The sequence below is a fragment of the Nyctereutes procyonoides genome, unplaced genomic scaffold (genome assembly GCF_905146905.1).
Source record: "Nyctereutes procyonoides isolate TBG_1078 unplaced genomic scaffold, NYPRO_anot_genome, whole genome shotgun sequence".
NCBI lineage: Eukaryota > Metazoa > Chordata > Mammalia > Carnivora > Canidae > Nyctereutes > Nyctereutes procyonoides.
Window position 1 is genome coordinate 106,184,507 of NW_026575125.1, and position 13,332 is coordinate 106,197,838.

Consider the following 13,332-nt stretch of genomic DNA (forward strand, 5'->3'; position numbering starts at 1 on the left):
AACTGGGTGTTTGTCACAACTTATGGTGAAACAGATTCAGGAGCTCACTATGACAGCTAACTCTAAAAACTGTTTCTTCTGGAACTCTCTGATAGGACACAATGAGAAGAACACAGCATCACTTATGTGGTATTGCTACCAAAGGTGCACAACCTGAATCAAATAATGAAGGAACATCAGACGAACTCCAATGAAAGGGCATTCTATAAAGTAGCTAGCTGGAAATATTCAAGAGTGTTGAGATCTAGAGAGTGAAAGAGAGGCTGAGGGACTGCATAAGAAGGAGACTCAAAAGACATGACAACTAAATATAACACATGTTTCTGAACTTGATCCTTTTACTATAAAGGACATGATTGGGGGGATCCCTGGGTGGCGCAGCGGTTTGGCACCTGCCTTTGGCCCAGGGCGCGATCCTGGAGACCCGGGATCGAATCCCACGTCGGGCTCCCGGTGCATGGAGCCTGCTTCTCCCTCTGCCTGTGTCTCTGCCTCTCTCTCTCTCTGTGACTATCATAAATAAATAAAAATTTTTTTAAAAAAAGGACATGATTGGGACAACATGATTGATTGGTGAAGCTTGGGTGGGGTCTAAGGACGAGATTAGAGTTATATATTAACATTAATTCCCTGATTTCAATTCACAGGGAAATCACAGGTCACATTGCAGTTATATAGGAGAATGCCCTTATTTATAGGAAATACTGAAGTATAGTAATGCAACAGGGCATCATGATGGAAACTTGCTCTCAAATGATTCAGGGGGAAGAAAAGGTCTGTGAACTTTATTGGCTGTATTTGAATCTTTTGTGTAAGTTTGGGATTGTTTCAAGAATATGTATAAAATTACTAAAGTAAATTTCCCAGGGGGAAAAGTAAGATTAAAATAAAGTTAGCAAGTTATCTTTAGACAAATTCTGTCTAAAGCTGGCTACATGGTTTCCTGGAGAAGCCCCTTAGATTGCCATACATCTGGGTGCAGAATTATGGGTCAGAGGCCAGCATGGCAGAAGGCTGCAGGGACTTTTGAGGGAGCACACATAGAGAAGCAGTATTTGGGAATGGTCTTTTGCTTCAAGCCCTTTAGTCATATATTGTGAACTTTGGACCCCTCTCCTTGCTGTAAGAAGCAGAGGGCAGAGAGAAATAACACTGTGGCCCAATAACCGTATGCTACTTCACATATGGGCTGCCTTTCCTCTGCTTGTAAGAAACATTAACAGGTATATTTATGCCCTACCTGATACATTTTGATAATCCCTATGGGAACATGGAAAAAAATTTATCATGCCCATCCTCTTTACCCCGGCTTAATCAGAAACAAGCTCTGGCTCGATAGTTGAAATGTATGGAGACCACCTACTTTCCATGAGGCTTTTAGCAGGCTCATTCCTCCTTTAGCATGGTTAGGGATTGTATGTGTTGGCAAAATCTGTTACAGAGGAAATCAAGTTGAGAATGTTCAGTCCCCATCCCACACCCCAGTTTCTGCCACAGTTTCAGCCACAACTACAACCTGCCACCCAAACTGTGATGACATCTTTCTGAAAAACCCAAGAGGTGTGCTACCTTGCCCAGTTGGCTGAAAACCCAACTGGATGGTATCCAGTCTATGTAGTTCCAAGGGTCAATGATTAAATCCCTCAACCAGTTGCCTGTTAAGCACTTTGGATAACTTATGCTAACATTTATTTGTCCTTATCATATGCCAGACACTATGCTATGTGCTTTTTATTAGTTTATTTGATTTTCCTAAAATCCTATTAGGTGGGTACTAGTTTTATTCTTAATTTTACAGAGGAGGATGCTGAGATTTGGACAAGGAATCTTACTTGCTCACGGTCACACATCTCTGAAGTTGCCAAGCTGGTATTTGATCCCAGGTTGAATTGATCCCAAAGCCAGTCCCTTGGCCACTTTGCTATACTGTCTCTCAGGCCATTCAGTCTTATCGACTGTAGCATGGGAAATACTGGGCCCCTTGAAACAGTGTCCAGATGATGCTATTCAATCAGTTGGTGATCCCCGGAGGCAGAGATTCCTTTTTGCTCTCAAGATAGGCCTAATAAATCTGGGAGTTCTGCTCTAGTCACTACCTCCTATAAAAATAGAGGAACTTTGTTTTCTTCTGTTTAATCATTTAATGCACCAGTATTATGGAGAAACTGGTACCTGTTTTAGCATTGTACTAAGAATGAGACCATTACGAAAGATGTGTGATACAGGGACCCTGCCTCCAAGGAGCCAACAGCCAGGCCAAGAAGGCACTGGCATGGGAGAAATAATAGTCAGGAATGCTGGGGAGAACATAATTGAGCACTCAGTGGTACAGTACTGATTTGAAGAGACATAAGGGTTCAGCAGACAGAGAAAAGGTGAATTGTAATCAATATTCACATCTAAGCCAATTGATGAGGACAAATGTCACCTAGTCAGTTCCTTGTGCTTCTCAGCAATCTCCTGCTCCCTTTCAGGACTGTTTACTAGCCAGCCACTTTCACTATTTATCCCTTCACCCCATGGTCTTTTTCTTCATAGCCTTGATCACAATCTGATTTGATCATATGTGTTTCCTTGTTTTGTGTCTTGTCCATCTCTCCCACTGGATTGTCAGCTCTTTGACAGCAGGAACTTTGTTGTCTACACTGCTGAATCCCCAGGCCCTACAAAAGTCCCTAGCTCAACACATATTCTTTTGGACAAAGGAGTGAACTCTTGCCAGATCTGCTCTATTCAGCTCTCTCCTACTTTTCTGAGGCCAAGGCTGTCCCCAGTGCCAAAGCCATAGTTAGCTTCTGCAGATAAGTATAGTAGTTACTGTTCATTGAGCCTTGCTATTATGAGTCAGGGTATGTAATATGATCCAAACCAACCATCCCATGAAGTAAAGAATGTTGTTCTTCCCAGCTTCCCAATGCAGCAACTGAGGCCTTAAGACATTATGAAACTTATTCCTTTCAAATACCTAAGAAGTAACTGAGTTCCAATGAAGGATGACGATATACCTCATGTTCTCTGGCTATAGTCTTCTGACAAGCTTTAGTGGTATTAAAACATGCCCAGAATTGGAGGCAGAAAAGTAGAGCCTGGAAGAGGTGAGAGTGGAGGAAGGATGCATGAGAGTTGGTGGGTAGGTGTCTGAGGTTGAATTGTGCGCCCCATTCACATGTTGAAGTTCTAACCCCAGTACTTCAGAATGTGACCTTATGTGTAAACAGAATCTCTGCAGATATAATTGCTATAATTACTATAATATGAGGTCAGATTTCAGTAAGGTGGAACCTAAGTCCAATATGACTGGTGGTCTTACAAAAGGGAGACATTTGGACATAGACACACACATAAGGAGAATGTTCTGGGACGATGAAGGCAGATTGGAATGATGGCCAGCAAACCATCACAAACTACTAGAGAGGCGTGGAATAGAGTTCTCCCTTACAGGCCTCAGAAGGTACCAACCCTGCCCACACATGAATAAATTTCCGTAGGTTAAGCCACAAGTATGTGGTGTTTTGTTACAGCAGCCCTAGCAAAGGAATACAGTAGGAGTGGAAATACTGAGGTATTTCTTACCTTACAGCTCCTGGTGAACTTTCATCCTGGCTGATATTTCATCCTAGCCTCTCCTACTTTCAGCCACAACCCAATCTGGCATTCTGAAGATGCAGATGTAGCTTCCTTGTGGCAAGACCCTGTGAAGGCTTTTGGAAACGAAGCAGTGATTTCCTAGAAGAGGAAAGGGAGCTTCCTCATTCTCCTTGTTAATTCTGATGTCCAGGCCCTTGGATCCTAGTGTAGGAACTGCCACTTAAGGACTCTTACACAAAAGTCTGCAGAGACTTCATAGACTGTGGCCTTTTTGAGGCCAGTGTTGCCCTGAATTAGCCCACATCTTTGTATGTGCACGAACTTCAGAAGATCTCAGGAAGCTAGATCCTTCACACATCATTTGTTGATGGCCCTGCTTGAAAGAATAAGCTAAAAACAGGACACTGAAGGAAGAGACTTCCGTAATCTCTGCAATGTCTGGTGCAGGCTATTGATTTCATTGTCCTTTAACCCTCTGGCACCGGGCTGATATTATATTACTGGTAACAAAGAGAATCCTGCCAAGAATTGTTACATAGCTGGAAGACACTAGAGTAGATCTTTTCACAGTAGAAATGAGGGCTCAAGACTGATTTTATAAAGAAGGGCAAGAAAAAAATGTTTGTGCCTATCCCAGGTACAATACCCATTCCCACAAACCTGCTCAGGAATTTTCAGCAATGTGGAGTCTCTTCTAAGCCCCAGCAATTTCTGTCCTAGACCAAACTTCCCTATCCTGACAAAAGGAACCTTTCCTCCTGAGTGGGGTTAGAGTTTGATTTCAAGCATGTTTCTGTAAAGGGCCAGAGGGTGAATAATTTAGGCTTTGACAGCCATCTCTGCTACAACTCAGTCATGCTGTTGCTGTGTAAAAGTGGCTCTAGAACATCCGGAAATGAATGACTGTAGCGGGGTGCCAGTAAAACTTTCTCCAAAAAAATAGCTAGTGGCCAGATTTGGCCTGTAGGCCATAGTTTGCCAACCCCTGGTACATAGCATAAAACAACTAGAACTTTGCTACCTATGGAAGCATGTCCCTGTTTCCAAAATTTTGGTGTCCAGATATTTCCTGGGCAGTGTCATCATAGAGCCACATTTTTGGGCATCACTGTCATGAACCAGAAGAGAGAAATGAATAAATCTATCTCATTATTCCATTTAGGGCTCCCTATTGCCAACACTGAAGTAAAGTGATGCTGACCTGTGACCTTTTAATTGCTTCCCCTAGAATGTATCAGCCCATAAATTTTGTGAAAAGGAAGAAATTGCCCTGTAGAGTGTCTCCTTCAGTGGCGAAATGGCATTCATAGAGGAGGACTAGCCTGTGTGTCAGAAGCTCTGGTTTCTTGTCCCTGTCTCTGCCCCTGACAAACCCAGTGACCCCTCACAATCATTTCATCGCTTCAGCATCACAAGTCCTCCTCTACCTGACTCTGCAGGACTGTCAGGGGAGTAAACTAAAAAGACCAAAATAAGAGATGTGAAAGCATTTGGTAAAAAGCCCCAACATTACAGATCTAGTTCTCCATGGAAGCCAGGATGGTGAGAAGGATGCTCTTCTGCATAGATGGAAATGTTACACCTGAGATAGAGCACTGAACCCTCATGACGCAGAGACCAGGACAGGAGAGGACAAAGGGCTGCATGCAAAGCTGGAGCAGCTTCAAGTCTTCCCAGCAGATAGGCGGTTATCACGTCACTTACATCTAAATTAATTCCTTTCACTTTTGGCTGTTTCCTGGCAAGTTTATTGCAAAGAGCAGGTGCTAGTTATTGAATTTCTTTGCTTATTTTCCCCAAAATCTATTAAATCAGCACCAAACAGAATTCTCTGACACTAGAGCAAGTGATTTATTTATCTATTGTTATCTAGTGCATCTGGCTTTGATAGGCTTCATTTCTATGTGTTAAAAATACAGAGCCCTTTAAAAAGTTAATTTTATTGCAAAAAGAAAAAAATAGCTTTATAGGGGAATGTGGTTGGGAATGAAGGGGAGCAGCTCTCTGACAAGTTTAATATCTGTGCTTTTTAAAAATGCATCAAAACAGGGGTGCCTGGGTGGCTCAGTCAGTTAAGTGACTGACTTTTGGTTTCGGCTCAGGTCATGATCTCAGGGTCCTGAGATCCAGCCCCGCCTCAGACTCTGCGCTCAGCAGGGAATCTGCATGGGATTCTCTCCCCTTGCCCCTTCCCTCCATGAACACTCGCTCTCTCATTCTCTCTTATTAATCAATCAATCTTTTAAAAAATGCATCAAAACATATACAATATGAGTTTGGAACAATAGGCCTGACTTTGGTCATAAATCTTTATAAAGATCTCTTGCTTCGGTTTAAGATTGAGGTGGGTGATTTGGTGCTGGGGAAAGAACAGTGAGACCAGGAAGCCTGATTTGAGTCCAGGCTCTGCCACTAACTTGCTTTGTGATTTTAGCTAAGTTACTGAGTCATTTTTGCCCTGAGTCTTCTCACTTGTAAAATGAAGAGTTTTAATTTGTTGTACTCTAAGACTTTTTCCCACCCACTTTCTATGAATGAAGAATTCAGTTGCCATGATGCATAAACCCATAGGACTGCCTATGGTTCTCATCCTTTGTTCAAGAAACATTTTTTTGAGATACCATTATGCACTAGGCACTGGGAATTCAAAGATAGACAAAGACAGCCTCAGCTCCTTCACCTCTTGGATCCCACGAGGTAGACATAGTCTTTCTCCTCCCTCCCTTGCTTCAGAGAAGTGGAAGCACTGTGATAGGACCAATGCTCGATTACTATTTTAGGCGATTCTTTTCAGTAGTACAAATTCTGCCAAAGTCTTAAGTTAATATTTATGTGGCCTAGAAACTGTTTTTGTGGTGGTCCTGAACATATAGTTTGAGTGTTCAAGTGGAAGATGTTTCCTGACTTAAAGATTATTGGAGGCTGGAGATTCCAGTTTGGGCCAGAGTTGCCAAGCTTTTAGACCTTGTCTGTTCAGACCTTGTCTAGTTAACCCTGCAACCTCACCAGAGGCCTTGAACCCAACTGGCTGTACCTCTAGGCTGGGCCACCAGGCATAAGACTGGTAGCAATTTGCCTGGAGAGAGAAGAGAAGCTGGAGAGGGCTCTCCAGAAAAAGAGATACAGCCCAGAACTCCAGCTAACAGCATAGGACATGAAAGAAATGAGTAGGATAACACAAGAGTGTCCCAAAGGGCTGGCCTGACCAGGAGAAACAGGTCAGAAATGGGAAGGAAGAAAGTTTGGGCCGTTTTCTGGGCTCATAATAGACAGAGCCATGCTTTAGCTACTACACAGTTGTGAAAACTGAATATTCAACCATGGACATTTACTTGCTTAGTGCCTAATATGCACTGAGTACTTTGCCACAGTCTAGAGATATAGTGGCGAGTTAGACGTGGGCCATGCTTTCAGTGAGCTCATGGCCCACTGAAGGAGGCAAATGGATAAATGGCCAATTAGAATACATGCCCAAACTCGATGACAGTGTTCTAGTCTGCTTCGCTTACTGCCGTTTCCCCAGGTTGAGTATGTGACCTGGTACAAGAGGTTGTTGTAGACCAGATGATGGCTTAGAGAAAGAGAGAAGTGGAAGAATCAGAGATATTAAGGACAGAGAGAGACTACACCCCATTTTGTGATGAGCTGGAGGGAAGAGCCGAGGACAGAATCAAGAAAAACCTTCAGCCCTCTGACTTGGGCAAGTAAGTGGATGGTGATATCATTCACAAAGAGAGAGCCCAGGAGCTTGAGGCAAGTACAGAGACTGCTAAATCAGGATTGGAAGCCTGGTAAGGCATGGAACTGGCCAAAGGAGCTGACTGTGGTACTTATCTTTCTAGATTTGTTTTTGTCCCAGGTGTCTGTGTCATATCCTGAGAAAGAATTCAGGTCTTTCTGAAGAGGAAGTAGAACCTGAGAATGGTCTACAGTCTGACACACAGTTAATCCAGGTGTGTGTGTGTGTGTGTGTGTGTGTGTGTGTGTGTGTATGTATGTGTTTAGTAAGTAGTGTCTGTCTCTGTATTCAGGAATTCCAATGCTTGAGTAATGTCCTAAGGTTTCCAAAGGGGTGAAAGAGAAAATCTACCTGGGGATATTTCACCTAATGTCAGTTCAGTAGCTCTGCTCACAGATGTGGGTAGAGGGTTTTCCTTTCATCTACAAAGCCCTGCCTCATCTGCGACTCCTTGAAATGTTGAGATTATCACTCTCTTAAAGGTTCCTTTTTAGCACCATTATGGCAATTAAGTTCAGCAGAATGGAGCCACATCTCCAAACATTATATCAGGTAGTAAGATGAAAAATGAGCGCATTACCAGAGAAAAGTTCTCCTGCCTGGAATTTCTTCTTGGTGGTTTCCTTAGTGACGTATCTTTGGGATTTTGTCAGTTGAAACTGGCCATAGCACAACATTTGGTATGTGCCTGTGTATATGTGGGGCTGGGGAGCTTTGTTGGTATGTTTTGGTCTAGAAGTTTTAATAACAGAATTTAAAGTGGGAATTTGGTACAAAGGCAACCTCCATGAGGGACTTACATGTGGAAGAGCACTGGACTGGGAGTCAGAAGATCTCTGTTCTGGGTTTACCTCTATCATGAACTAGCTATATAACCCTAAGCAAGATCCTTTTCTTCACTAGATCTCTCAGTTTACCCAGCTATAAAATAATAAAACTGGACTTAATATCTGTCCCTTTCAATACTGCTGTTCTGGGAAAATGAATGAAGAATAAAGTCATGATGACATAACTACTATGAACTACTATGAGCTGAGCTGAAAATGGATAACAGCTCTGGTCAACAGCTCTGCTGCAGAGCCCTTTGAGAAGGCAGTAACCAGTAGATGAAAAGATAATTAAACCAGCTTATTATTTTCATTAATCATGTTCCCATCCTAGAAATTAATCTGATGCCTTTCTCCTGAAGGAGCCAAATTGCAGTTCTGAGAGGTAAAAAGCTCTGTGTTGTTTTGAGAGAACACCAGTTGGCCAGAGTGTCGCCCAAGAGTGTTGGCTGGGAAGCCTCTGCTAATGCAAAAGGTGGCTGTAGACTTGGGTAAAGGCTCCCATACCGAAAGAGGAGGTATACGGAGCACCCCCCCAACACACACACACACACACACACACACACACACACACACACACAAATCCCTGAGTGCTCTTTCCTCTCTCCCTAAACAAATCGGAATACCCTCACAATGTACCAGGGCTTACTTCTCAACACAGCAAGCACAGCCTTCCCAATTTCATAAAGAAGGTGGAGTAGCTAACAGTTCTGCAGTCTGGCTAGGGATTACAGGAACTTATCACCTTGAATTCAATCCACTTGAATCGTGATGGGGGTCCACATTACCTCTGGATACAGAGGCTCTCCATCACTGTCAACCCAGAGCTGACATGATGAACACAGCCAAGTCGTGTTCTCTTAAAGGCGAAGAATCAAAGGTATAAAGCAAACTGAGTAGGGCAGGAGACATTAAAGTGCCTGGTAAATGGCTCCAGATATGGGGCTTAAGGCCCTGAAGTGCCCCTTGTTCATCTGTTTTGTAAATGGATCCATTTCCTGACAGTATTATTCATGGTCTGTGCTGACTACATCCATGCAAGAGAAAGAACATGAGTGTTTGCTTCCTGTCTGTGTACTCCACCAGCTCCTTGGGTTTACAAAGTCAGCTGTGGGGGTCCCAAGAGATCTTTCTGACCCCCCTTCATTGCATAGTTGAAGAAACGGGGACACAGCCTCATTGGTTGGGTCAGGGATATCCCACAGGTCACAGGAAATTCATGGCAATATTAAGACTCAAAATCAGAATTGCTTTGATGAATAATCAATTATAGCTCCTTTCCCTACCAGTGATTCTCAACTGGAGGCAGCACCATCTCCCCACTACCACTCAGGGACATCTGGAAATGTGTATAGTTATTTTGAGTTGTCAGAATGACTCAGGGTAGGAGAGCTACTGGCATTAAAACTCGGGCTTGCAGTGAACTAGACCCTCACATATTACAAAATGCCAACATATCCCTATGAGAATCACTGCAGGCCTACAACAGGCCATGCCCACTTAGAAGAATACAGAGTCATAGCTTCACTTTGTCTCCTTCTCCTCAGGACAAAGCATGAAGGGGGTGATAGACTTTGCTTCTAGTTCTAGCTCTGGCATTACATCATTGTGTGACCTCAGATAAACCTTCCTCTCTGATTAACTCCTCTATAAAATAGTGGTTTTGCTTAGATGGTCATCAAGAACTTTCCCCAAAATTCTGGGCCTTCTTCTTTCATAGTATGGTCCAGGAACAACCTGGGCAGCCACTTGTTAAGAACATAGATTCCTAGACGCCCCCTCCCACACACACACAGACCTGCTAAATCAGAATTTAAAAAGGTGGGAAACTGAGATCTGAATTCTCTCCTCCCCTCCCCCACCATGATTCTGAAGTGGAAAAAGTTTGAGAACCGGGATTCTAGTGCTATAAATGGTAAAGCTGCCCTGGATCAGCTAGCACTTACAGTATAAAGAGATCATTTCCACATCCCATTCAGGGCTATGGCATTTGTGTGATGGCAGACCTGTCCCCAGTGAAGCCCCAACACTGAGTTCAAGGCCTTTTGCCTGACCGTCAAGGCATCTGAGCAAGGGGACAGTCAGCTCAGGGGTTGGCGCTGGTGGAGGCAAAGGACCTCAGAGCAAGCAGCCTGACATTTTAAGACTGTAGGGCTTTTACATCTCAGGTAATTGAGAGGAGACAGCCTGTGCCTGTTACAGCTGCCCTGACAGGCCTGCACACTCAAGCTCCATGTTCCGATTGCAACTAACTGAAGAACTGCTTCACTGAGTCGAAGCACCACCTCTGTAGCCTGCCTCTTTACACAACTCCAAGGGTTGTCTCCTCCATGCCAGCTCGGGGGATGGAGCTTGCAACAGACACACTGTGTACTCTGTACGATACACCCAGAGCAAACTGATGGCTTCTCCCTGTTGGGTCCTAGAGTGCTATGCTCTTCCATCCAACAACCCAAAGTTGAAGGTTTCCATCAGTGTTCAAAGCCAAAAGGCAAAGACGTAGATTTCACCTTTTGACTAGTTTGATGGAGAAAAGAGGGGTGGGAAAAGAGCTTGGAAATAGTGTCAAAAAGACTGCTTTTATTCATCATGAGGAAGATGCAAGAGGAAGCTTTGAAGATTTATTACCTGGCATTCTAGATGACCTTCAGGCTGACAGGCCATCGGTAATCACCCTACTAAATAATGCAAAACCTGTTGGCCATGGTTTCTTCAGGGAGTCTCAGGGATTTTGAGTCCTCTCAAGAGAATGGAGGAAAAGAAGTTAATGGCCAAACATGACCTAGTGTCCCAGTTTAAGGAGATCCATCTTTCTGAGCTGATTTTATCCAAAGTTATAAAATCTAAGTTGGGGGGTTATAAATAAAATCTTGAATATCAGTGGTGCCTGGGTGGTTCAGTGGTTGAGTGTCTGCCTTTGGCTTAGGTTAGGATCCTGAGATCCTGGGATCGAGTCCCGCATCAGGCTCCCTGTGGGGAGCCTGCTTCTCCCTCTGCCTGTGTCTCTGCCACTCTCTCTGTGTCTCTCATAAATAAATAAATAAATAAATAAATAAATAAATCTTTAAAAATTTTTGAATATCAATTTTCCAGCATACCTTCTCCTGTGATATTTCATGAAAATTAACAGTTGTTTCCCATCTACTGCCCTCCCTCTAGGAGGAAAAAAAATATGTACTAAAGTAGTGTTTATAGATCCTGAGCCGAGGGCACCAGTTTCTGCACCAAGAAACATATGCCAAAGGATGGATATGTCCATCATTCAATAGTTGGATGTGAAGATTTAATTACAAATAATTAATTTATTGAGAGTAAAAAAAATAAGTCAAAACAAAAGCCAAAAGACAATGCATTGTCAGTGAGGTAGGGCCCATTTTACACCTGTTGGAAAGCTTGCTAGTTATTAATCTGCCCTGACAGGAAGAAAGCATTTTTGTACCTGACAGAGTTGATAAATGTGGCGAACACCAGCCCTACATTTTAAAATCAATATGGAATGTTTTTCAGAGCAAACCCGGATCAAGCCAGCATACCAAACATAAATGGCTAACAACCAGCATGGAGACTAATTGTTTAAATGAGTTCCAGGGGACAAATAAAAATTACAAGAGGGAAAGATAGAAGGAGACAAGGACGATAAAAGGAAAATGGGTTCAGCTTGGTTCAGGGAAACTTTTCTCTAATAAAAAGGATCTTTGGAATGTGAAAGGGACTTGTTATGGCCAAGAGCAGTAAAATGCAGGCAAGTAATGAGCAGGCATTCAGTGAGGGATCTTTATAGCTCATGTGCAATTCGGGGCTAGAAGTACGAACTATGAATCAGAATCACACGCAGCTCCAGTGCAGAAGCCCTAACACAACCACTGACCCCTCCAAGTTGGAAATAGGCAAATGCAGCTTAGAATTTTTCTGGATCCATTTGTCTATTCAACACACGTTTACAAAGAATTCCAGGGAGTTGCTGGTGAACCAAACAGCATCCCTACCGCCAAGGGCTTCACGGTAGAATAAGTCAGAGATACAGATGAAAACTTAGAGTACCCTGCAACAAGCGCTGTGCTTTTGTGGGACTTGGGGGGCGGTTGTAGGAGCGCAGAACAGGGCAACCAGGTCTGACCTGGCAGCAGCAGAAGCTGGGCAAACTTTCCTACAGGGAGATCAGGCATTCGGACTAGCCGGAGTTCATATCTGGGCTCTACCACTTACTTACAGGGTGTACGACTGTGAGCAAGTCACTAATTTCTATGGGCCCCACAGATAAGACCACAAAAGAACTATCCTCTGTAACACAGGAAACCTACCTCATAGGGGTGTGGCGATGAAATGAACAATCCATGGAAAGTGCTCAGCACAGTTTCTGTCATCCAAGAAGTGTTTGGAAAAGAAAAGAGTATATATTTATTCATTTCCTTCTTTTTAAAGCAGCGGGTGCTATAGACAGAGAGTATTCTCATGCATTCTCGGGTTTCTGCCATCCTAGTCCCATAAGGAGATAAAAAAAGGGAATGATTTTTCCAGAAGTCTTTCTTGTGCTGATTTGGCTCTACCAGCTCTGGAAAACCAATCTCACAACTACTATCGCCATCTGCTGCTCTTTGTGTCACTAAAGCCGGCAACTCTACCTGAGCCTCAGAGAGAGCTGGGAATCCAACATGTACGCGTGTGTGCACCCACATCTGCACATGCTATATGCATACACACGTATGCACATATCTACCCCGCACCAGCCTTTGGGTGACGTTCTCTCACATGCTTTATCTCATTAAATCCTCACACCGACTCAGAGAAAATTGTTGCTCTCCTCCACTTACAGATGAAGAATAGGAGGCTCTGGGTTGAACTAGCTCGCCGTGGTGGTGAATTTTGTGCCAGCTTGATGAGGCTACAGAGCCGTGGCAGATGTTTGGTCAAATGGCTCTTTAGGTGTCTGTGAAGGTGTTTCCAAATGAGACCAACATTAGAATCACCAGAATAAAGGAGATTGCCCTCCCTTGGGTGGGTGGCCTTATCCAACCCATTGAAGGGAAGAAAAGAAGAAGAAGAAGAAGAAGAAGAAGAAGAAGAAGAAGAAGAAGAAGAAGGAGAAGGAGAAGGAGAAGGAGAAGGAGAAGGAGAAGGAGAAGAGAAGGAGAAGGAGAAGAAGAAGAAGAAGAAGAAGAAGAAGAAGAAGAAGAAGGA